This window comes from Myripristis murdjan, chromosome 9 (genome assembly GCF_902150065.1).
Source record: "Myripristis murdjan chromosome 9, fMyrMur1.1, whole genome shotgun sequence".
NCBI lineage: Eukaryota > Metazoa > Chordata > Actinopteri > Holocentriformes > Holocentridae > Myripristis > Myripristis murdjan.
In genome coordinates, this window is record NC_043988.1 from 32,546,119 (window position 1) to 32,571,773 (window position 25,655).

General features: G+C 41.1%; 1 protein-coding gene across 1 annotated transcript in view; it reads left to right on the plus strand.

The window, feature by feature from the left end:
- The first annotated feature begins 2,362 nt into the window (after positions 1-2,362).
- The window catches only part of rasgef1ba (RasGEF domain family, member 1Ba), a 130,349-nt gene continuing 107,056 nt past the window's right edge, over positions 2,363-25,655 (plus strand). Inside the window, exons 1-2 of the mRNA XM_030059877.1 lie at positions 2,363-2,384; positions 18,953-19,006. The gene's annotated coding sequence lies outside the window, so the exon portion shown is untranslated. The remainder of the gene's footprint in view (positions 2,385-18,952; positions 19,007-25,655) is intronic.

The window sequence follows — 25,655 nt, forward strand, 5'->3', positions numbered from 1 at the left end:
GTGTAAATGAGGCCTCGGGGAGCTGCGTGTCGAGCCTCTTAAAGACTCATTAGCTTCCTTGTTCCTTTGTCTCCTCCAACAAAGTCCAACACGTTCCTCTTTAAACTCGTCGCCGCTTGAAATGCAGCCGCTTTACGTTTCGCTCTGACGGCGTTTGGGTGACGCTCGTATCGCCTGCACTCGTTTTACAACGAGAAAAAAAAAAAAAAAAAACAGGGAATCAAACTCAGTGATTTGCTCAGCTCTTATTTCCCCTCCTGGAACGTTCCTACATCCCTCTTTATTCATTCACTTCTTTAACTTTTGTGGAAGTGACCACATGAGAATAGCATCTCTTTTACAAGTCCGTCCTGGCCAGGAAAGGCAGACACACACACACACACACACACACACACACACTGGGGTGGATGTGTGGGAGGTGGGACCAGACGGGGCGGGCCAGGTTCGAACAGAAATTTAGAAATCATGTTCAGGTTCGGGTCGGGTTCGGTCATGTTGGCGTCATTTTAGTGAAACTCGAGTGTAAAATAAATAAAAACGATGCACCAGCTGTCTGTTCCTGTGCAGTGCTGGAGTTTACGGGACGACACTGAAGGCAACACGTAGGATATTTCAGGCTGTAAATGTCACAGGTGGAGGTTCTTCTTACATTCACTTAAATTACTGTAATGAAGTAGTTCTTCTGTGTTATTGTACTTTTTTGAGTATTTGTAAAAGTCAGTAATTTTATTTTTACCGAAGTGCACCTTTGCTGAAGTTACTTAGCTGCATTTGAATGACATCCAGTACAGAGTCTACACGCTGTGTGAAAGCATCAGGATGTACACCTTCATAACCTGAGAGACTGTGGGGCCTTGCACAGTAAACAGCCAGTTGGCAAAGACTAGAAGAGTAATAATCTGACTTTACATATTATGGTGCAACTTATCTTTAAATTTTCAAATTTCCAATCAAAAGAATCTAGTTTGAACTTTGTGCGCTCGTCCTTTTAGAGTTTCATCTGATAAAGTCATTGTTTTTAAAAAAGCTACCTGGTGGTTTTTACTCCGAGTACATATTCATCAGAGGAGTGACTTTTTACTGTTACTTCAGTAGATTTTTACAGCAGTACTTCTACTTGAGTGTTAATTTGTAGTACTCTCTCTCTGGCTCGGCTCGGGTTTGGACATTAAAAAAAAAAAAAAAAAAAAAAATGCAAGCCTGTGGGGTTCGGGTCAGGCTCGGTTACTGTGCTCTTGGAAAAACTATGCGGCCCGATCTGCACTCTAACACACATACACACACACACACACACACACACACACATTCATGAAAATTGCATGATGCTGTTTACTAGAACATAAGCTTTGAATGTAGACTATTTTTGTTGTTTTGTTTTTTTGTTTGGAAAGCAACAATAAATGTCATCTGCTGTGTTGTATATGACATATTCATATTCATGGAGATCCCATATTGAGCAGAAACATGGCAACATATTATCACATTCAAATTTATTTCAGTTTTATTTGCATGGCATAGTGCACACATGCATGCATTATGAAATAATAATAATAAAAAAAAAAACAGAAATATTACACAACAAAAAGTGTTTCTGTATCATACAAGATGCCACTTAGTGTATAAATTAGGAAATCAATACTGTATCATGATTTCAGAATTTATTTATTTATTCATTTTCTATATTAATATCCTGTATAATCACAATAATGTATACAAAATCACCTTATATAGCCAAATTAATGTTCATCCTCTGCTTATGAATATTAATGTTTGGTGTGGTGTTAAAATCACAGTAAAAAATGAAAATTTGCATCATCAGGCTGCAGAATTGTGTGTGACGATATCCCCAAAACCATCACAATATGACTCCACTGGAGGACGATTAACGATAATATTGATTTATCACCCAGCCCTACTGTAAATGCTCATGATGAATTGAAAATCATGTCACTCTGCACATGAAAATGTACCGAAATCGTGATTATGGATAACTGATACATCCAAATTGCAGCAGCTGCAGGTTAAATGAGGCGGTATGGCATTATAATGAAGTATTGTGGAGCTAAAAAAGAAAAGAAAAAAAAGCCCTGGTGCACAAATCATATTCTGTAGATGTGAAAAAAAAAGATGGTTTAATGCAGACCCCAGAAAAAAATCCCATCATTCTCTTTTCACTGTTTTTTTTGTTGTTTTTTTTTGTCAAGCCTCCACTACATTCCTGCTCAGCAGAGGCAGAAAAACAGACTCTGTTTACACACAATGTGAAATATTGAATATGTCTGTGTACATTTTTTCCTTGACACTAACCATGATCCTCTTCTCTTTGTCTCCCTCAGTGTCGGAGTCAGCCCCACCTCGGGTTGAGGCCTTCCTCCAAACAGCGGGTAGGTAAACACTCTGACCGCCTGCATGACCGCCTGTTTCTGTTTGGCTTCCCTCGGCGCTCCTCCGCTGTGCTGTCCTCGCCGTCGAGAGCACGCCGTGTTCTCGCGGCAGCACAAAACATGTTGTGGAGTCGCCTCACATGACCGCCGCGACGGTCAAATGTCAAACGAGCCGGCGGAGCGTCAACTGCACGCGGCCGCGGCTTCAGACGGCGCTCACGCCGCTGGGCGTTTAGCTGCGTTTGGCCAAGACGCAGTGCATGTAAAGGAACACACGAACATTATATAACACTACGGTCAAAATGTCCCCGCGTGCCCTCTTCTGCCCAAAGCCTTGTGATTTCTAGTTTTTACTCTCAAAACCACAAGAATTCGGTGCTGCTTGTAAAGGAGGGTGTATCGCTGTGTTAATTTCGTCAGACGAGACGAAATCAATACTCTTAAACACTGACTGTGACGAAATTAACTTGCATTTTTTGTTGACGAAAAAAAGATGAGACGAAATCTACTTCATTAAATAAAAACTTAATAAAATGTGTCTATCCTTTTTCGTCATAGACTTACAATTACGATCCAAAAAGTGCATTCATTGGATGCGCGTTAGTTTTTTCTCCTGCGCTGGTGTGTGTGTGTGGCGCTGTCTGAAGCGTAGCGCGGCGAGAGCAAAGTTAAAACAGCAGCGCACTGACATAGATTGTATAATAAAGCGAAGAGTTGCCACTCCACTCTATTTTCACTGGCTAACAGCAGCACACTGGCTTAGCTTGTCTATTCAGAGAAGAGGTATCACTTCAGATTATTTTTCAATCTACGTTATCACATGCATACTACTGCTCATTCATTGGTAGCTGAATTGTTAGGTCTATTTGATAAGCAATTTACATTTTTAAAATAATAATAATAATTTAACATATTGTTAAATAAAAAAAAAGCCAACATGATGTGGGTCAAAGACTAAAAAAAGACTGTTGACTAAAACTAGACTAAAATAGTTTGTAATTTAGTTGACTAAAACTAGACTAAAATGCCAAGACTTTTCGTCGGCTAACGTGACTAAACAAAAAAGAATACAAGTTGACTAAATATGACTAAAACTAATAAGGGCATTTGACACAAGACTAAGACTAAAACTAAATTGAAAAATAGTCGACAAAATTAACACTGGTGTATCGCTGTGAGAGCCTGTGTTACGGGAGGTGTAAAGTTTTCCTTTTTGCTTGTGATGGCGACCGCAAGAGTGGAGGACAGATCTTCAGTTTGCAGAGTTTTTACATGTCAGATCAGTGAGGCTGCATCGACAAATTCACTCAATTTTGTCCAGAAACACGGGAAAAAGGCGATTAACAAATGAGCATAAAACCGAATGCGATATTAGAAAAAAAAATAGAGAAAAAAACAACTAAAAACTCACAAAAAATTGACGAGAAAACTGTATTTTTCTGTAATAAACTGATCGATTTAAATGTCAGGTCAGTGATGCTGGATCGACCTCAGAATTCTTCTGCTGTTGTTTAAATGCTTGTCGAAGACTTTCACAAGAATTTTTAAACTGTCAGTCCTCATGCTAACACTTTAACACACACTACAGGCAACTGGAATTGTGTCAAAAGGGAGAAAACCGACTGTTTTCTGTAGATTTGTGAAATAAAAATGTACAGCTACTGTTTTGAAGTAGCGGGGACTACTTTCTGTGTGGAAGGGAGGTGTGACGTGTGGCAGACTGTGTGCAGCTAAAAATCAGTGCACCAAAAAAAAAAATCAGCTGCTAGCATTAAAATAGCTCCAGATACAAACCTAGCTACATCAACTATTTTGAGTTATTAATGTTTAATTTTTTAAATGTGTAAATCTTAATAAATGAATAAATGAATGAAATAAATGAAGTTTAGTTAAGGGACACATTTTTTTTTTTTTTTTTTTTTTTTTTTTTTACGACCAAAAGGTTATTTTTCTTATTCTTTTATCTTATAGTCTTATATCTTTTTTTTTTTTTTTTTTTTTTTTGCCAGTGTGTATCTTCTTTCTTTTTTTTTTCTTTTTTTCTTTTTTCTTTTTTTTTTGTAGCATGGAGCACTGGAGCAAATGATGAAGTGGCCCAACAGGCTGGTTACATTTATATATTTATGTCTTTATACGGCTGATGTTTGTAGTTATAACAAAGTAAGAGAAAAAAAAACAACAGAAGTCAGGACGTGAAAGTGAACACAGAACACAGAACACACACTCCGACACCTGATACACACTCGCACCGCCTGCCAAGCGCACTGTTGACTGTGGATCAGAGTATGTGTGTGTGTGTGTGTGTGTGTGTGTTTTCTCATCTTCAAAGAAGTCCAGTGGTTGTGCTCTGTCGCTGTTAACCTCCTAAGAGCCTATGAGAGCCTCTCTGTCCACACACACACACACACACACACACAAAGACACTGCCACTGCTTTGATCTTCTCTCTGTCTGTCTGACATTCCCTCTTCCTCTCTCTCTCTCTCTCTCTCTCGCTTCCCGTCTTTCCCATGATTCAATCCAATAATCTTTATTGGCACAACAAGATTATTCTTACATGACTAAACCCATCTGTTCAACACAAATAACATCTCCGCCTGCACTAAACAAGCTAACAAACAAGCCAACAAACACAGTAATCATTATTCACGTTGGAAAGTAATAACCTTAACTTGGCTCTTTCTCTCTCTCTCTCTCTCTCTCTCTCACACACACACACACACACACAGAGCTAATCACAAGCTGTCTGGGAATGCAGCAAAAACACTTAAACTCATGTTTCATCTCGCTCTCTCTCCTCTAACGCTCTCTGTCAGTCTGGAAAGTTCACAGCGTGTGTTAAACAAACCCGGGCGGCTCTGTTATCCCGGGTTTGCGTTTGGGCGAGCGGCGCTGTCGGCCGGCCCGGTGTGGAGGCGCGGAGGTGTTGGCTCGCAGTTACCTCATCCAGCATCAAAAGAAGAGGAGAGGCACCCCGAGTCGTCACTGATCATTTGAGAAGCATGAGGTCAGCGCTGTGTTTCCCCCTGCGTCTCCACTCACGGCTGCACAGAACCCAGGAGTCACAGCAGGCCTCACCCGGGAGGGAGCCAGGAGACTGTTTTCATGCTGTTTATCTCCCAGAAAAAATATTTTGACATCACATAGAAGCTGGTATGACCGGCTGCCTGCACCGCTCCCGCTGCAGCGGACTCGGAGATCTGCATCGTGCAAAACAGACGAGGCTGAGGTTTAGTTTATTTGCAGAATGATGACAGAACTGGAATGAGACGAGAGCTAGAAAAGAGTTCATGAAAAGGTCACAGAAGTCAAGATGGCGAATAGTGACGGGGTGGAACCGGGTAGCAAACCAAATCACATCAAGTCTCAGCAAACTACAGGAACAATAAAAAGTAAAGGAAATTAATTCAAATAGGTCAAAAACAATGTAACTGTAGTGCAGAAATCAAAGTTGAGACAAGATCATACCTGCAAGGATGACACTGCTTTAGCTCTTCTCGGCCTTTTATTTTGAAACATCATGAGCCAGGATGTCACCAGTTGGCATAGCAGATGGAGCTACACCGAAAGAATAGACAATAACACACAAATAATATGAAACCATCCTTAAAAATAATACCACAACACAAAGACCACACGATAAACAACATGCAAGCAAAATAACTACATAGGGAGCATGAGGCAAACAGCGTTGCCCAAAAGCATGCTGGGAAGCTCCGCCCACCTACCCCCCCAACACGCTGCAGTGCTGGCTACTGCATTACCTGTATCTTCCGGCTGTAGTTACTAATTTGCATTAGATGTGCTGCATAGTTAGAGTGTGAACCAGACATTGAAATGCATCTTACAGGTTGGCAGGGAAAATGCGGACACGTCTGAACGCCTCCATGAGAATCAGTTAAAGTCTTTGCAGGTAAAAATGACAAAGAACTGTGCAATAAACAAGTACAATCTATTAAAAAATGATTCAAACAAATACCTCATTGCACCGGAGACGATGCAAGACAGCAGTGCACATCAACCCGAATTTAACTCTGCATGAACAACTGCATTATTAAGGCAAAATAGCTCGAAATCCCTGCAGAAAACTTTATCTTTGTGAATACGGCTTGTACTCCATCATGCCACGCCGACGCCGCCGGCGCAGCAGGTTAAAAAACATAAAGAAATAAATAAAAACTCCACCCTGCAGCGCTCCACCTCGATTCTTTGATGCACCACAGCCATGAAATCGTGGAAGTCGAGGGTTTAGTGTAGTGCATCAATAATTTAACGCTCTGAAAGCAGCCGTTCTTCACATTGATTTTTTTACTTTTCCTACTTCATAACACTTTACTGGAAATACTCACTCAAGTGCACTGTGAATGCAGGGAGCAGCAAGTTTTTTTGTTTGTTTGCTCTCACGTGATTAACGTCGCGTGTGCTGGGAAGGTGTATTTGTGGCCTTCTAGTCCACTTGTGGTGAGGAGACGTCACGTAAAACTGGCAGAAAAAGCAAAATAAAAACCAGCATTTGGTGACAAAGCTCATCGTTTTGGGTGTTTATGTCTGCAACAGGGAGTCACAATGTCCAAACCAAACATTTGAGAGCCATAATCACCTGCTGACGAATCCCTCAGCTGGACACAAGAAACATCACCGTGTGTGTGTGTGTGTGTGTCTGCATATCAGTGTCAGTCTGAAGCTATTTTGCCTGCAGCTGTGTGTGAAAAGTGGGCGTTTCAGGAGGAACAGCCCGGGCTAACACACAGCCATGGCATCTCAAGTGTTATGTAACATTTTGAACTTTATGATTTCATGATGGATGGCGTTGGTAAAGACACGGAGCAGAGCTGTGAGCGTCCAACGCCGGAGACTAATGGCTTCATGGTTGCTGGCAAATTCCCCAGGCATTATCCCGGAGGAACGTGAACCAGCGAAAGAGGAGGACAAAACCAGAACGAATACCCACAGACCTCAAGTCAGTGGAGATGGAAATTATTCATGGGAAAAGACGGTTTTCACAGCGGTGTTCTCTCAGCAGCAGACATCACAAGACCTCTCTGGTTCGGGCGGAGGTGTTTTTCACAGACGGAAACATGAAACTGCATTTGGAGCCTCGTATAAACCCATGTGGATACACACTGACGTCAAGATCACAGCCACAATAAGCTACGGTGTAATAAATAAACGAGTTCTGCTGCACGATAATAACCAAGGTTATTATAGTTCACATTTTTCATTAGTTCAGTTTTCAAAGCAGGTTTACTTGTTTCATTTAGTTTTTATTCTTTTGAAAATGCCTAGTTTTCATTTAGTTTTTATGAGTTACGTTGTTAGTTTTAGTCCTTTTTTTGTAATATGGGGTAATCAGAAAGGTCATAAAAAGTTTTGCATGAGAAAAACGCAACAAAATATCATACTATTTTTTAAAAAAATGTACAAATTTAGTTCACTTAGGACAGATGAGCAACCAAATAAATAGATAAAGATGAAAACTAACTTCTTTATTTTAGGCTAAATGGCTGTTTGAATGAACTGTTTGGACCCGAGTGTCATTTGGTTCAGCAGAAAATGCTCTATATATGCTATTTTTGAAGTATAACATTTCTGTGTTTGTTTAAAGATGGCGTAACGAAACTTGTAGAGCAAGACGTTCCTGTCGGGATCTGCTCGCAAAATCTGCCTTCTGGGAGTTGAAGTGTCAAAAGTCGAGGTCGGATCGCTTCGACCCTGGCACTGATAGATTGAGTAGAAAAGGTTGAACATTTTCAGTATATAATATGTGTATGTTCACTTTGAGTTGCGGGTGTAAATCACAAAAAAACTGGAACATTTTAGTGGCGAATGTTTAAAACCAGGACATTTTAGGGTTTTACTGATATTTGTTGGGAGTCAGGACACCCGGCTTGAAACTGGGACAATCCTGGACAAACTGGGACGTCTGGTCGCCGTGCTTAAAGCTGATTGGACACAAAGCCTTCCATCAGCCGCCATCGTTTGTGTGGTGATGTCAGTGGGAGAGAGCTCTCTGATTGGCTTGGTGAATAGCTTTAGTGGATCAAACTGCAGCTACAATCAAAGCAAAGGGTTCCCTAAAGAACCTAAAAGTGCTTATTGCTGTGCTTTGGATCGTAAAGGGACCACAGATTGAACCCCTAGTTTTCCAGAGTGTAGTTCTGCTCTCCATATATCGCTTCTCTGTATTGCCTGGTGACCTTTACCTTTTGCGTCGGGTGTTTGTTTCCAGGACATCTCCAGCGGTCAGGAACTCGATCAGGTGACCCAATTCCCTCCAGAGCGCTAAATCTGCTTCTTGCAGCGCTTTTCCCGCACGAGCCTAATTCCACTTTAATTTCCCTAGCAGACCTATGCATGCCGTCTCGACGTTAAAGCCCACAAGATCGTGTTCCAATTTAAACATTGTGTAGTCAGCTTTGTTTTCATTTTATAGTACGAGGTAAACACTCTCTGTTGCGATTATGTTTCCACTGAAAGAGCTGATCCTCAATCTGTTGCGAGTTATTTTGGGCTGAGTCTGCGGAGGGCTTTTTCGAGCCTGATGCGCCGAGCCTCAGCTGAGCGGCAAAACAATCAAGGACATATTTATTAATTATGCAATTAGATTGTGTAATTTGGGTAATGATGTAGTCTCTTGTGCCCAGGTAGGAACTTTGTGTTTTGCACTGATAAGCACATTTTTGGGCATCATCCCAAGCTCCCGCCCCGCTCTTCTCTCTTCACCAGAGCTTTTGTCTCAGTGCTTTATAACGTGGCGATTTGTTATGTGATTTTAATGTGCCCTGTCCTGTCTGCAAATCAAATTTCCCTCATGCAAAAAAAAAAAAAAAGATTTCAATAAAAAAAAAAACTGAGCTGACTTTCCAACTCATCATATTCAGAGGTCAGTTTGACATGTTGTTCGACAGTAAAGTGGATTACTGTTTTTCATCTCCAGAGATAATAACAATACCGGGAAAAATGGAATTACTGCCTCTGTGAGACGAGCATTTTAATAATAATAACATTTTGAAGATATGAGGAAAATATCTTGATCTGCTCGGATCTGGAAAGTAGATATTAAATCATGCTGGTTTAGTGGTGTATTTGCCTCCGTGCGTTCGGATTAATATTCAATCCTTTGATGAATATTTGCAGTAGTTTATGGTCACGATTCACGTCCAAACTAGCGTCTAAGCCTCAACGCAAAAGGAAGGAATCAGAAATATTTGTATTTTCTTCTGGATGGGGTGCAAACTCTCTGCAGACTCTCTTACAGCAGGCAGATGGCACAGCGCGAGAAGCCACCGAGCAGCTGGGTGAGAAAATACGACTATAGTTAGCTTATGAAACATAATCAGCCCAACATAGCCTCAGACCAAAACTTCAAAAAATAACATAAGTGGCTATAAATACATAATCAGTCACCAGCTGTGTGTTCTGATTCATTCATGACCTGATTGTGGTGAATGACGATGACGCATGTTCCATAAGGTTTTTCTTTTTTTTTTTTTTTCCTTCTCCTCGGAGCAGGACTCGGGCACTTGTTCAGATGTTACATAAACTCTGACCTGGTTCACTCACAAAGTCACACGGTGAATTCGTCAGGGCTTGTGGTCAGCGTGCAGATGGTATCCAACTTAACAAGTCTTTACGTCTGCTCAGCTCAGAGTGTTAAAATCTCACTTTGATCAGGGACCGATGATCAGATCCGACACTGAGGTGAGGAGGTTTCACGCGTTTCCGAGGGCAAAGCAACTTTTCTCGAACCAGGAGGCATCAGATTGATACAAATGGAGTTAATCAATACTTAAAGAGGTTTCCAATTGTCTAAAGAAAATTATTGTAATACATTAAACTGCATGGGGAATAAGTCTCGGCAGATGTTGATACTGTTATACTACTCTAAACTAACATTTTCAGTTGCTGCTCCTATATAATTTTTATTTTTTTCCCATAACTTCTTAGGATATAAAACGCGTCTTATACCAACTGACAGCGATGCAGAAACACACCGATGTGTTGACGAAGAATAACAAAGGATGTCATGTACATTTTTGGACATTTGGCTTCTCCCGCTTGCAGTCTGAGTCTTTTGGTTTTGACTGACTTCAGGCCAGTGAAGCATTATTATTTATTTATGGTTTATTTAATAGGGATGGACACAATGCACACAGACACAATGCAAGTATTACTGTGTTTATAATGGATGTTAATTTGCATCACCTGTCCCTAGAGGGGCTTTTGTGAAAAAAAAAAACAGAACAAAAATGAGATTTAAAAAATTTAGAAAGTAAGCTGATTGCACACATTTAGCTGTAACATATCTACTGATAATTTGAAGATGAGATGGTTATAAACAGAGGGGGAAAAAAAGTAGACATGAGTACAGGTTTGTTGCTGGATTAACCAGGATCCGGCTGCTCTTCTCTTAAAAGTGGTGAAGGTTGCAGTTAATTTCAAGTGATCAGGTAGCGAGCTGCAGGACTTTGCTCCTTTCACTAAAAAAGCTTTCTGAGCAAAAGATGTTTTTTTGCAGAATGGACCTTTACAGCTGCCACTTGAAGCTGCTCTGGCTCTGCTGCAGTGTCTCCATGTGTTTGCAGAGAGGCTGAGGAGCAAGGCAGTGATGTGGTTTTACCTCCATTGTTGCATCTTGACTCAAAACAACGAAAAAAAAAAAAAACAAATGTTTGACTTTACCGGCCTCATTGTCCTCCATGTTAACACGGCTCAGTCAAAATGTCTTGACACCAAAAGCATCACAACTGCCTGAGAAGAGTGTTGTGAGATTTTGCGGAGCGGTAGCCAAAAAACAGTCACTCATTTTATATGTTACAGATGTAGTAATGCTGAATTACACCTATTTAAGAAGATAAATACAAATTTTTATGAAGATGTATTGATATTTGGACATGTAAATCCTTAACTTACCACCTCAGGAAGGAAAAAAGCTGCCAGACTCCACAGATTTGACTTTGGGCTGTTTTATGTTGAAGTTCCCTGCTTCGCCTTTGCTTTGTTCCTCAAGCAGTCGCTGACTTTGTGAAGTTACAGAAAGGGTTCATCTCGGCGCTAACTGGTCTCAAACCTCAACAAACAGAAACAGAAGTGGGTCCAGCGTCTGGATGACATGACAGGCGTCAGTTTGAGGCGACTGGGAGAAAACCAGCAGCAGGTTGAAGTAAAAGCTCGGCCACATTTAAAAAAACACACAGATATACCTTCGAATAAAAACAGCAACAGATGAAATGAATAAGAGCAAATGTCAAGGAATCGTGTGTCACTTCATGCTAGAGTGCAACGTTGTTAGTCGTCAGCCAAATTCTGGTTTCGATGCCTTCATATATGCACACACTCCAGACTGGATTTGAGAAACGGTGTCTTCTTTGTAAATTGTTGCTCCTCATTCTGACTTTCCTCTGTCTGGGGACGCTTTCAGCTGCAGCGTGAACATCTGGCGTTTTATCATTGACTTTTTTTTTTTGTTTGCTTTTTGCAGCGTATGAACATCACCTAATGTGTGCCGACAGTGGCTGTCCCTTTCTTTAGGAGATGGTTGTTGTCCCGTGTAATTAAAGCGGTGCAGCGGAGACTTGGCCTCGCTGCCAAACAACACCTGTCTGTGCCGGGCTGCTGTTTACCTGAGCAGGACGGAGGACACTTTGGGCCAAGGCAACGGTTTCATCCTCTACACTCGGCAAACAATGGGATCTTTAGGGGGGAATACACAGAAGAAGAAGAACATTGTCAACACACTGCAAAAATGCAAAATCTTACCAAGATTATTTGCCTTATTTCAAGTCAAAAATGTCTTATTTCTAGTCAAAATATCTCATTACACTTAAAATAAGACATGATCACCTCAGAAGTAAATTGTTTTTAGAAAATTTGCTTGTTTCATTGGCAAAATTTGCCAGTGGAAAAAGTGAAAATTCACTTGAAATAAGTGAAAATTAGCTAGAAACAAGAAACAAATTTTGCCAATGAAACAAGCAAATTTTCTAAAAACAAGACAATTGTCAAGAGACAATTGTCTAAAAACAAGTCCCACCCACACTGTTTGATTGACAGGTGATCTCTGTGAAATGCAGCGTAAAAACACCGCAGCGACCAACGATTGGCGCTAAAGATGGAGACAAAAATCTGCAAAAAGAGAGCAAGAATCTCACGGATTATCCCTTTAATTAATCAGAGTGTGTGTTGTTGTCCAGCAGAAAGCAGCCTGGGTTTGCGGTGCATATCATTTCGATCAGGATGAAGTCGACGGATCAATGGGGGGTCAAAGGCCACGGGTCTGTGTTTTGGTCGTAAGCAGGGAAATGCAGCTCAGCGGGTCATCTGAGGCGTTAACATATGAAACCAGTTTGACTGAGCTGTCATAAGACCGGACTGGAGCTCTCCCAGCGGCCGCTCTCCACCGGCAGGGAACGATTCCTGAATAGCCGGGAGGTGAGGAAGGTCAAAGGTCGCAGGCAGTAGCACCGCTTCGAGGTCCAAGTCCCCGAAGCAATTATGTTATGACTGGAGATGAAAGTGCCAAGTTGAAGAGCGGCTGTTTACAGAACAAGGGTTAATGTTGTTTACTGCATGCGTGTTTATTTACCGCTCACCCCCCACCACATGATATCCTTCCTCTCCTCACTTCCACTTGCTTTTCTCTCTCTCTCTCCGTCCCTCTCAATCCTTCAATAAATACTATGGTCATCCTTTAGTCATCCTCACATCAGTCTAACCTTGTTAACAGCAAAGTTATTATAGGTTTGCATTTTTCATTAGTTTTATTTTTTGTTTTGTTTGGCTTTTTGTTTTCAGTTTCAGTTCAGCGGGTTTTAGTTTTTATTCGTTTCAGTGTAGGTCTGTTTTGGTATTGTGGGGTTTTTGTCAGGGGCAAGCTGCGAAAAGGTCAGAAAAAGTATTTCGTGGTAAAAACTCAACAAAACATCACACCATTTGAAAACGTATTCCCATAGGACAGATGAACAACCAAATAAACTGACACAGACGAAAACTAAAGACATTTTCTCAGTTATTTTAGTTTATTTTTTTAGTTTGTTTACAGTTTTGTTTTTTCGTTTTCATTGTATTTCACTTAATGAAAATGTCGTAGTCCTGATTTGACAGGCGGATCAGGGCAGCTGTATGGGACTGTACCGGACTATCGTGGTGAAGAAGGAGCTGAGATAGAAGGTGAAGCTCCCAGTTTACCAGTCAGTCTTTGTTCCAACCCTCACGCTGTGGTCACGAGCTCTGGGTAGTGACCGAAAGAACGAGATCGTGGATACAAGCGGCGGAAATGAGTTTCCTTTGCAGGGTGGCTAACTAGGGACAGGGTGAGGAACTTGGACATCCTTAAGGAGCTCGGAGTGGAGCCCCTCTGCTCCTCTGCATTGAAAGGAGCCAGCGACCAGTGGAGAAAATGTTTCAGGCACAGCCACCAGGGAGGAGATCCCAGGGCAGACCCAGGATACTGTGTCTCCTGGCTGGTCTGGGAACACCTCAGGATCCCCCAGGAGGAGCTGGTGGATGTGGCCCTGGAAAACATCGACCTGACTGACCCTCTCAGCACTGCTGCCACCAACCACCCAGTCTCGGGTGAGCGGCCAAAAATGACGATGAAAATGAAGATCTCCATTTCAGCTTTCTCCAAAAACAACGGTTTAAAAAAAAGCAAATAAAAATGTAAAAAAAAAAAAAAAAAGACGACAAACTGCAAACAGCTTGTGCAGCATAATCTAAGACAGTAACCTAAATAAACCAGCCTAGTTTATCAGACTCTTCACTTTTACTCAGTACATAACGGATGCACACCCACACCACAACAACCCTTTACACAAATCTGGTTTTCTAGTCTGGTTGTTGTAGATTTAACTATTATGTGTGTTTGTGTGTGTGTGTGTGTGTGTGTGTGTGTGTGTTTGTGTGCAGCCACAATTCCTTAACGAACCCCGATAATGGAGCCATGCCTGCTGGTAGATTTGCACTGCAAAAACGCAAAATCTTACCAAGATTATTTGTCTTATTTCAAGTCAAAAATGTCTTATTTCTAGTCAAAATATCTCATTACACTTAAAATAAGACATGATCCCCTCAGAAGTAAATTGTTTTTAGACATTTTTCACTTGTTTCAAATGAAAATTTACTTGAAACAAGTGAAAATTTGCTTGTTTCATTGGCAAAATTTGCCAGTGGAAAAAGTGAAAATTCACTTGAAATAAGTGAAAATTAGCTAGAAACAAGAAACAAATTTTGCCAATGAAACAAGCAAATTTTCACTTGAAACCAGAAACAATTGTCTAAAAACAAGTTACTTCTGAGGTGATCATGTCTTATTTTAAGTGTAATGAGATATTTTGACTAGTAATAAGACATTTTTGACTTGAAATAAGACAAATAATCTTGGTAAGATTTTGAGTTTTTGCAGTGTGTGACACCCCTGCAAAGTTTCTACCACACATCTCCTCGTCTCAGAGCAGAGCTTTGCCCTCTCTCTCTCCAGATTCCTCTGTGCAGTTTGAGGAGACTTTCACTGGGATGCAAAGATGCAGCGTTAATGGATTTGGCAGGAAATTATGGCCCAGGATTATATTTCATTTTCGAGCATGTGTGTGTGTGTGTGTATGTGTGTGTGTGTGTGTACAGACTACCTGCCAGTTCATTTTGTTTAGAGAGCAGAGTTGCTACAGTCTGGCACTGTCATTTTTATTATTTTTTTTTTTCTTTCCTTGAGGCAGCCTTCACCGATTCTCCTCATAATTCCTAAAAAGCACGCTGCGCAAATGACCTCTCGCTGCTCTTACTTCCCGACTGGTCTCTGCGCCCGCCCATTAATGTTTCACAGGACTTGGCCCGGCATTAATATCTGATCAAGATCAAGCAACATGGAGAGCAGGAGCGTGCCGGCGGGGCAGGGACACCATGCACAGCGGGTGGTGGTGGGGGTTATATGAAGAAAAAAGAAAAAAAAAAAAAAGATAAAACGTCCACTCCCATGGCCATCTGATCGAGAACAAAATGGACCAGTTATGCCGGCTTTATCTGAGGGGCTTTTAAATTCTGCTGGTGCCTTTTTGGTTTTGGGAATATTCATGCGCGGGTGGTCTGGTCTGATTCCATGTAATGACTTCCAGCATGAGGGTGTACAGTAAAGAGAGGGAGGGAGGAGGGGAGGGGAGGGGGCCGCACTCTGAAATTGTGAAATATGAGTTGATCTCTTGATCCTCGGGCTAGATAATACGAACGGCTCACAACCTCAAGGATTTAATCGGTCAAATCCCTCTTTTCCCTAATATGGCTTTAGAGGATTTCCTCTATACATTATTATGCTATTGGACAAACTCATTTCCTGACAGGAGCTTTGTTTCCTTTTTTTTTTTTTTCCCGTCAACATCATTCATGGAAGCATTGCCAAGGTCCCTCCCTCTGTGGATGCAAGCTTACACACACACATGCACACACACACACACACCCACACACATACACACACACCTTATACCTCTAGTTTGTCACCAAAGCAGACTAAATCCAAAAGCTAGCATGGCACCATCAAAATGGCCTTTCCCATTGATTTCCTGTTTCTGTGTCACTGAGAAGCAGGTTGGCTAATAGGACTGAGTTATGCAACAGCATGCAGCTGTGGGCTTTTACCCATAAATCCCTGCCAGCGCTCAACTTGAGGAGATTAAAGTTGAATGAATGCCCACCGTGACAGCGGCGCGTGGAAGTGGGAGCTGCGGGGTCATTTTCACTCCGCCGGAAGAAAAAAACTGGACTGGAAATGTGACTCTGCTTTCGCTTCGAGATAACAGGTTTAACTTTGGATTCATATTGAAGGAGACGCAGATCTAAGGCCCTGATCTGGGGTTAACTGGTCAGTTTATTCATTAATCAATCAATTAATCAGTTAAAGATTCATGGGATGCTGTAACTTGTTAAATTAACGTTGTATCTGGAGAAGGGCACATGAGTGATGAAATAATAAAAAAAAAAGATTAAATTATGAAACAAAAGGCTTGATCTCAAATCTGAAACCAAAAAATAAATAAATTAAAACATTTTAAAAATTAAAAATAAAAATGAGATGAATTGACTGAAGAATTTCTTTTTTTCAAAAGACCATAATTCTTTGTAAAATAATTAAAATAATTACTTTAAAAAATATTATGATTGACATATTATTGTCATTCATATTATTATCCTGTAATATTTAGTACTGTCAAGAGTGGATAAACTAAAAAAAAAATAATAATAATAATGGGATGTTTTCACTTGTTGAATGAATGCTGTATCTGGAGAAGGGCACACAACTGATTAAGTTAAAAAAAAAAATGCAATAATATTTTAAAAATTAAGAAACAAAAAGTTTGATCTCAAATTTGAGGCCAAAATAAATAAAATAAAATAAAATAAAAATAAATAAATGAAATGAATTTATTTATTTTAAAAGACCATAATGCCTTGTAAAATAATGAAAATAAAAAAATATATATAAATGGCATAGTATTATAATTTAAATCATGCAATATTATACCACTGTAAAACTGTAAAACCACAATAACCAGTTATTTTTGTCAAACATGTCAGCACTCAAATGTGTGTGGATTCTATTTTTACATGTGAAAACCCAAATTTGAAAATATTGGTGAATATCAGGAACTTCATGAAAAACTAAAATTTATTCGTGAATTGTTATTAGTGTCAAAGTTTTTATTTTAAGAACAGAGACGTTTACCAAAGACAAAGCAGAGAATCATGAGCATAATTAAGAAATAACAGGAACAAAGCGCGATGAGAAGATTGCTTTTTGCTTCTCAGGCTGCGGTGAAAATGAACTTTTCTCTGTGACTATTTAATTCATAAAACTCGAGAGTCTCGGCTGCTAATCACCAGAGAACTGAATCAACAGTCTGTAAAATCGCCTGTGTTTGCTCTCCATAATTCCTGCACACAAACACAGAGGAGATATTTGTTTATTGCCTCATCGTCATTCTTTCCAGCGCCGCCACAAACACAGTTAATTATATGCCTGACTAGGTGAGCCCGCCATGTTTTCTTAATCCAGTTAGTTTTCTGCACGAGGGGACTATATGACTGCATGGAGGGACACGCTCAGAGTCGACTGTTGTAAGTCTCTTTGTTGAGCGCTGGCTCGCCATCTCACTTGCAAAGGGAAGCACTTTATTCTGCTCTGTCGGCTCTTTCTTTATTTAAAGCATCGGGTTTAATTATCCTGCGTGCCGCCCACGTTCAGGTCCACATTAAACGCAGATGACGGCCGTTACTCTCTCAGCCGGCGCACCTGTCCCGCCGTCATAAATTTGGATTTTTTATTGGCATCATTATTTTTCCGAGTGCCGTCAGTTAAGGTTTGCTCGAGCCACGGTGCCCACAGCTCAGCAGGTTTCCGCCTGGTTGCTGTTTTATGCCAAAGATTTATTTATTGGAGCTTGTTCCCGTCGGTGGTGGTGAGGCGGAGCTGGCAGGGCCTTGCTCCGTGGTGAGTTTGTGGTTTTAAAAAAAAGGTGAAGTCAGAGCAAAGATGAACCACACAGTGCTGCCATCATCATCATCATCATCACGTCCTATCAAAGCTGGGAATGTTTTCTTCCATTAAATGAGCTAAACTGAAAAAAATCAATGTAGTAACTTTGGGTGGGTTTGAATCTCAGGTGGAAAAATCACTCCCTTTCTTCAGTTACGACAGTTGACGTGCCACTGAGCAAGGCACTTAAACTCTGGTTGCTTGAACTGTTGGAGCTTCTCATAGTTTGTCCCCGCTGAGTGGAGTAAATTTGAAAATGCATTTTTTTTTTGTGTCCTTGTGTTTGTCTAACATCACATTCGGCTGCAGGGAATGAATATTTTCCGACATTTCCATCAAAGTGGATACATTTTATCAAACTCTTCTAGTGCTGTAGTGTGAAGAGGGAAAGTGGAGATTTAAAGTTAAATAAATACTCCAATGTTTGTGGAAAACATCCTTTTTCTGAGCTACCCAGACTGAGACAAGATGTTCAATACCATTTTCACCTCTGAACGTCCACTGGTTCAGTTCCTATGGGTAGCATTTCGTGTTAGCTTAGCATAAAGACTTGAAGTCTATAGGAGTCGTTAGCCTGGCTCTGTCAGAGTGAAAAAATGAACCTTACAGCAACCCTGAAGCTGTCTTATTTACACAGTGGATCATGTGTATTTGAAATACACTGTAAACCTCCAATTGGAGTTTTAAGACGTTCACAATCCCCCGACTACCGGCTGACATCTTCAACCACTCGGTGATGGAGGACAGCCCTGAGCAAATATTTCAGCCACAAACACTAAAAAGCCTAGTTTTCAAGTCAAAATAACAATGCACTATTAATGTTATAGCTGTTTGCGGGGCAATGTATTACCTCTTTACTAGAGACGTCTACTTTAATTGGCTATCTTTCTCATCTCTGTTGTGAAGATGTGACTTTATTGGGGTTGGTTAAGGTCACTGGTTATTTAATGCCCCTTTATAAAAAAAAAAAATATATCTATGCGCTTACAATGTGTGGTAATTGATTCAATGTACAAATGGAAGTAACACAACCTCCTTTCTCTTTCCAGCCAACCATTTTTGGGACATTAACCAATGAGAGAGCGCTGTACGACAACAGACGGGTGAGTCACCTCCATGTGAACTTTCCTCTAAGTGGATGATGGCATTTATCACAAAGTCGCGCAGGAGTTTGGGGGGGGCTGGGTACCTGAAAACAAGCGGCTAACGGGGATTTGAATTAATTGAAAACCTCCAAAGGCAGCAACAGATGTCTGTGTTGCCGTGTGTGTTGTGTTCAGCGCAGTCGGGTGTCTCCCTCTTGAAATATGGTGGAAGTACAGTATGACATCTCTTCATTTCGCTGTATTTTCATAGAGCGTCCCCCTTTCAGCAGCGGCCAGGCTTTCACGTGCCTGACAGATGGTGAAAATCTTGTCTCTTTGTCGACGACATCCACGTTTTCGCCGGAACACAAAGACTTCCACGGTCTCTCTCTGTTGTGGCAAAATGCAAATGACAATGGCAGACACCACAGAAAGCCAATTAAGCGGCAACAAAGGAAATTATTAAGCTGCCCGGTCGCTTGCCTGGCTAGATCTGTCGGAGGAGGGGAGTCGGCGGCGAGCCTCTGCCAACTGGCACATGACTTATTTAATTACTTAGCCCAGAGGCGCTGAATGAAGCTGGGCAGATTTATGGATGGGTCCATTCCCCATTTATGAGAAAACAATAAAAGCTTCCCTTTATGCCCTATCTCCAAAGCTCCCTCGGGCCCTGTGACCATCAAGCGGGTTCTCTCTTCTCTGTGTACTGGCCTGTGTTTTTTTTTTTTTTTCCCAGGCGAGCCTAAGTAATGGACTGCAGCAGGTGGGTGGGCGGTCCAGTGTTGATTCACAGGTACAGGGAGAGCCTAATCCTGAAAGACTCTTTAAACCCGTTTGAGACTGTGCGCAGCCAAAGCTGGTCCCGAGCCAGACTTGATTATTGATGTTTCAGTGGCATTTGTGGCGGTGGAATGTGTCCAGCTTTTTCAGCGCCTCGGAGGAACAAAGATTGGCACTTCAGCTCCGAGTGTTTTTGTAGCTGAGGTTTGGTGAAGGTTTGAGCACAAACACCTCTGTTGACACAACTTCCACAGATACAATCCTCATTAATAAGAGAACAAATACAATATGTCAGTGTTGGCTTTTTGATAAATATTGGAGATTGGTCCGTTCTGTTATGATGGAGTTGAGGATTCGCCTTGACATGGCTCGCCATATTTGCACTGCACACTATTGCACTTGCACATGTATGAGCTGCACTATAGGCATTGTCATTTGGATGCAGGACAATTATTTCAGTGCTTAGCAAATGTTTAGCACCTTTCAACACCATGGACAGACTCTTCACACCGGCACCACCAGATTCAACCAAAAAAGCTGATCATTTTTGGTGTAAAATATGGATATGTTTGGTTTAACCTGTGTGAATGTTGGAAAAACTGGGACAATTTGGTGGTGAATGTTGAAAACCAGGACATTTTTGTGCTTTACAAGTACCTGAACAGCTTCAAGGGTTTCAGTCTCTAAAACCTCCAGAGAAACCCGCCCTTACCAGTTTAAGAATTGAATGTGTCTTGGTTTTATTGTCCCATGATGGTCTGAGATGCCCTTTCAGAGGCTCTTCCTCCCATCAAAGAGAAATTTCTGCCAGAAATACTGAATACTTGGCATTTTTGGCATCCTGAGCAGCAGTTTTAAACACTGGCACAAAATATTGGCAAAGGGTGACTACAAATTAAAAGCACCCATATCAAACGCCACTATCAGTCAGACCCAAATTTTTAATCTGGGTTCTGTGACCCCAATGATTTTCTAAAGGTTAAGAGGTGATTTGTGGAATATGAAAAAAATACTCTGTCCTGAATCTTTGCAATAAGTGCTGTCGTCTTATGAAAAAATCAACAACTCATCCTTCATCAATTGAGAGAAATAGACTAAAAATGGGTGGTGAATCCCAGCCAGTGCACATTGCTCTGCACACACACACCTTTCAGGCGGTCACAAGCAGGAATCACTTTGTTTTCAGGGTTCATGTGTTAGAAATGTTGAGAACCGCAGAGTTAAAGCCGAGCTCTCTCTGCAGTTGCTCTCAGTTCTTGTCGATCAACCCAGCGAAGGAGCATTTTCCTTTTTTGAAGAGCGGAGAGGTTACAGGGAAGCTTTCTGTTTCCCCTCGACATGAATTCTGCTCTGGATTATTTGCCGTGGCCTCGGAAGTGTGAAGGCACAGGTGGAACGGGGGCAGGCGCTAGCCGAGGATTATGCCGGCGTTACGCACGCTGAACAATAGCACTCTCATCGGGACGGGCTGCCAGAGAAGGCAGGTGCCATGATATCACCACAAACGGCTTAACTCCCATGCATCAGGGGCTTTGTGGGATTAATCCAATAATAAAGCCAAAGTTGCACCCAAATCCTAATTGATTTTTTTTTTTTCACCCTTATGGACATTGTTCTTGTCATTGTGTGGCAGATAAATCCGACTCGCGCCTGCCTCTGATTCTGAATATGAACCTGTTACCTGTAGCGATAGACTGGAAAGCGTAACTGTGCTGAAGTGCACTGTCATTTTCACTCATAACAATACATTTGGCTTTGACACCGTGACTTTGCTGCTGCCATCGTTACCATAGTGAAAGTGGATGAAGGCAGACAGGAATGTCCTAAGGAATTTGTCCTGACGTTGTTGACAGCACGGTCATATCGAGCATGTCGGATCGTTTCTCGTGTACAGTGCCATTAATGTGTCGCTAATTCAGCTCTAATATATGTTGTATAATATGAAATCCTTGAAATACTCACGGACAGACCATATAATCTCTGTTTAGTCACTTTAATATATACTAATAATGATGCCACAATTACAAGTAAAAAACGTCTACTAGTCCTCCAACTTAGTTTTGGTCAGTTTTGTTGTATTGTGATTTAGGAATTGTTGGTAATTCTTCTGTTTTGCTCATTTTTATATATGAAATGAAATAATTATAAAAAAAAAACATATTAGGATTAAATGCTGTAGAAATGGATAAGCTCCACCACGTCAACGAAAAGACCCAACCTGTCTGAGAGATTTGCTTCCCACACATTCCACCTTCCGTTTGACCTCGTCCTCGTCTTGTCTCCTGCATGTCCTCATGATGTTTCTGCCATTTCATTTGCATTTACTTGCATCTCGAGTCCAAGCACAACCCGTCCAGGCGCTCGGAGGAAGTCTTGACCACATCCGCCGGTCGAGGCCAAGTCCTGGTTCGTCTGCTCCGCCTGGCGCTCTTCTCTCAGAGATGGTAGATTTTAACGTGCGCTTTTCTGTTTGTCTGATGTACAGAGCAGCTTTTAACACCAGGCGTCTATAAGAGAGTAAGATTAGGTTATTTTCAGTGTTAGATTCAATGTTTTTTTACTGGTCGTTTTTTTTTTTTTAATCATTCAACCTTTCTTTCCCTCTTTGTGTGTTTAACTTTAGTTCAATTTCAGTTCATTTGGATTGAATTGAAACTCAAATGCTTTTCTTTTTTTGATTGTTTTTTTTTTAATGCATTACTCTTCATTCTTTTTTATTTCCATAGTGACACAGGAGTTACACCATGAGTTGCACTTGATACATGAAATACACTATACAAGTAAAGTCTGATTGATTGATTGACTGATAGGATGAAGGACAAAGCCATCATATCACAGCCGGTCTTCCACCAGCTGCTTCTTAAAATATGCAATCGAGAGATCTGTCGGTGTTTTTCATGAATTGCATTTGGACTGAAGATGCAAGTAAACATAAATAATTTGCAGTGACACAAAAGACACCACACACACACACACACACACACACACACACACACACACACTATACTCGGTGAGAACTGTAGTTCTTTTTATATCATGTTTATGTTGTGCTCTGAGAATCTAGGTTTCTGTGTCTGGAAGGTGGCAGCTGCTCTAATCTCAGTAGACTAGTACAGATTGAACCATTCAAGCTGGTTAGAAGCAAACAATGTTGGTCACCCAGAACCCTTTACTGGGATTACACACAGGCTGTTTACAATGCTGATGGTGTGTTGTACCCAACGAGCCAGAAGTAGAATGAGCCAAAATCAAAGTTCAACTGTGCACTTTGGCCTCAGGGCAACCCACCCAGCCATGTGACGCCAGGATCCATCACAGACAGGGCGATGTATCAGAGGTAGAACAGACAAAAGAAAAGTTAGCCTGTGGGGACTTGCAGAAAGAATATTGAAAGAACCTGAATCACCATGACCTGCACCCTGCATGACGTCTTTTTGCCCTAAAAATTTGACTTCACATGAAGGTGGCCTATACAGGGACATTTAAAAGAGTGTGGCTACCTGTCACGAGCCCATCAGGACCTGTCGGGTCCTGATGTGTTGGGCCAGGTTTGGACAAAATTTTAGAAATAATGTTTGGGTTCACATCAGGTTTGGTCCTAATTGGCGTTATTTTAGTGAAAAATGTACCAGCTGTCTGTTCTGGGCGACCTCCTGTAGTGCTGGAGTTTACGTGACGACACTGAAGGCAACATGTAGAGTCTTTCAGGTGGTAAATGTAGTGTAGTGATGGAGGACAAGCAAAATCCCAAGCTCAGGTCGGGTTCGGATACAAAAAAAGAATACCTGTCAGGCTCGGGTCGGGTTCGGTTACCATGCTCCTGATCTGAACTCTAACACTTGAACCTGTAGAGGGTTAGGTTTGCCACATCCTAAAAATCTTGACTGACAAAGCGTTTTCTTTAAGCTTAATGTTATGTTTAGCAAGTAACAACAATAACACAATTTTCATCAACCCAGTCGCCAGAATAAAATGTTGCCATTTTACATTTATGCAAACCAACAAAAGTGTTGAAATGTGAATGTTTCCTAACCAAAAATAATTTATAGCCAATGAATTGGCGCCTGCGGCAACTTCATGTGACTTGTTAGCTACTTTAGCCACGTTTGTTTACTTCATTAGCGACCAAAACTACTTGATGAAGGCTAGGAGAAGGTCATGGTTAAGGTTAGGAAGATGTTTGTCGTCATGGTTAAATTTAAGAAAAGGTCATGGTTATAATTAGGAAGATGTTTGTCGTTATGATTAAATTTAAGAAAAGGTCATGGTTATAATTAGGAAAATGTTTGTTGTTATGATTAAATTTAAGAAAAGGTCATGGTTATAATTAGGAAAATGTTTGTTGTTATGATTAAATTTAAGAAAAGGTCATGGTTAAGGTTAGGAAGACGTTTGTCATCATGGTTAACATCAGCAAAAGGTCATGGTTAACATTATGAAACCTTAGGTAACATTCATTAACATCAATGATAGTTAAATAACAGCTAAAAAACCTGCCATAGTTCCTGTTTGACACGGGATTCAAACCTCAGTCTGCAGAAGCAAAGTCCTGTTGAGTTCGCCACCTGCCACCCCACCTGTGGCGCATTTTGCTCGCTTTACCTCACAAAACTTGAAAACGTGACATTTCAACACGCCCTCGGTTTGCAGAGACGCAAACTGCCGACATTTGCTCGCGGCCGCTCTGCAGTTGTCACCGCGCTTCATCAGGTTGCTGCGGCTGTTTGAACTCCGGAGTCTGGCAGCGAATGAGACGAGAGCGCGACGTCTGCCTTTACTTTGATGGCAGATAATTTGTTACAGTCATTTGTCGATAGTTATGTGTCTCTTTGATTTTAATTAAAAACAAAACGGCATCAAATAGCTTATAATTGATCGGGAGCCTTTGAGCATTAACGGGGCTGGGTTTCCCATGGCAACGGCAGGCAGACGTCGACTGAGGGGGCAAATAGTGTGAATTTTAATGACAGCGGGTCTTCAGGAGCAGGGAGCCTGTCTCCGACGACACTAATTAGGAGCAGCCTCTGCAGTCGTGTGCCGTTAGCTGGAGCAGCGCAGCAGAGTGTCTGAGAGACTTGTTCTGAATCGCTCTGACATATTTACAATTCTGTGTAACAACCGTAAATCTGTGCTTTCTGCTGGCTTGGCTGTGTGTGTGTGTGTTTTATGTGTATGTGTGGGTGGGTGTGAAGAAGAGTCTTATTCCAAAATGAGATATCAAGCCTTTAAAAAAAAATGTGACACCCAGTCTCCAGTGAAGCACATCATAGGTTAGTGTTGAAGTTAAGGAGTCGTTTTAGGTCATTTACACATAAAATACTGAAAATAAACGTTTTTCAAGGAATCGATTACAATTTTCAAGTAGCACTACAGCTAATGATTACTTTCACTTGTGATTAATGCATTAATTATTTTTTTGAGTAATACTTTTGTTTGTAAAATTTCAAAAATAATGTTCATCACAAGTTACCATTGCCCATTCCCCTCAAAGCTTTCATTTTTATAATGACATGACACAGAGAAAAGCATTTGTGAGGCTGTAACCAGCAATTGTTTGGGACTTTTGCTCGATAAATGACTAAAACAGTACATTTTTAATTGACAAATGTATTAATTGGCCGATTGTTTCAGCTCTAAATTTCAGATACAGTAGCAGTGTTTTTTTCTCCAGAGTGAATATGTAGCATTTTGGGAGGAAACCCTTTATATGCACATGTATGAAAGTGTGTGCAGTAAGTGCCTGTGTGACTGAACAAAAGAAACAGTGGGAAAAACAGTGTGTGTATGTGTGTGTGTTGATGGACACAACATTGTCTGTTACAGGGGATCAAACTTGGGACTTTTGGCTTACAGGTCACTCTGATACTCATTACATGTTTTCCTGCCT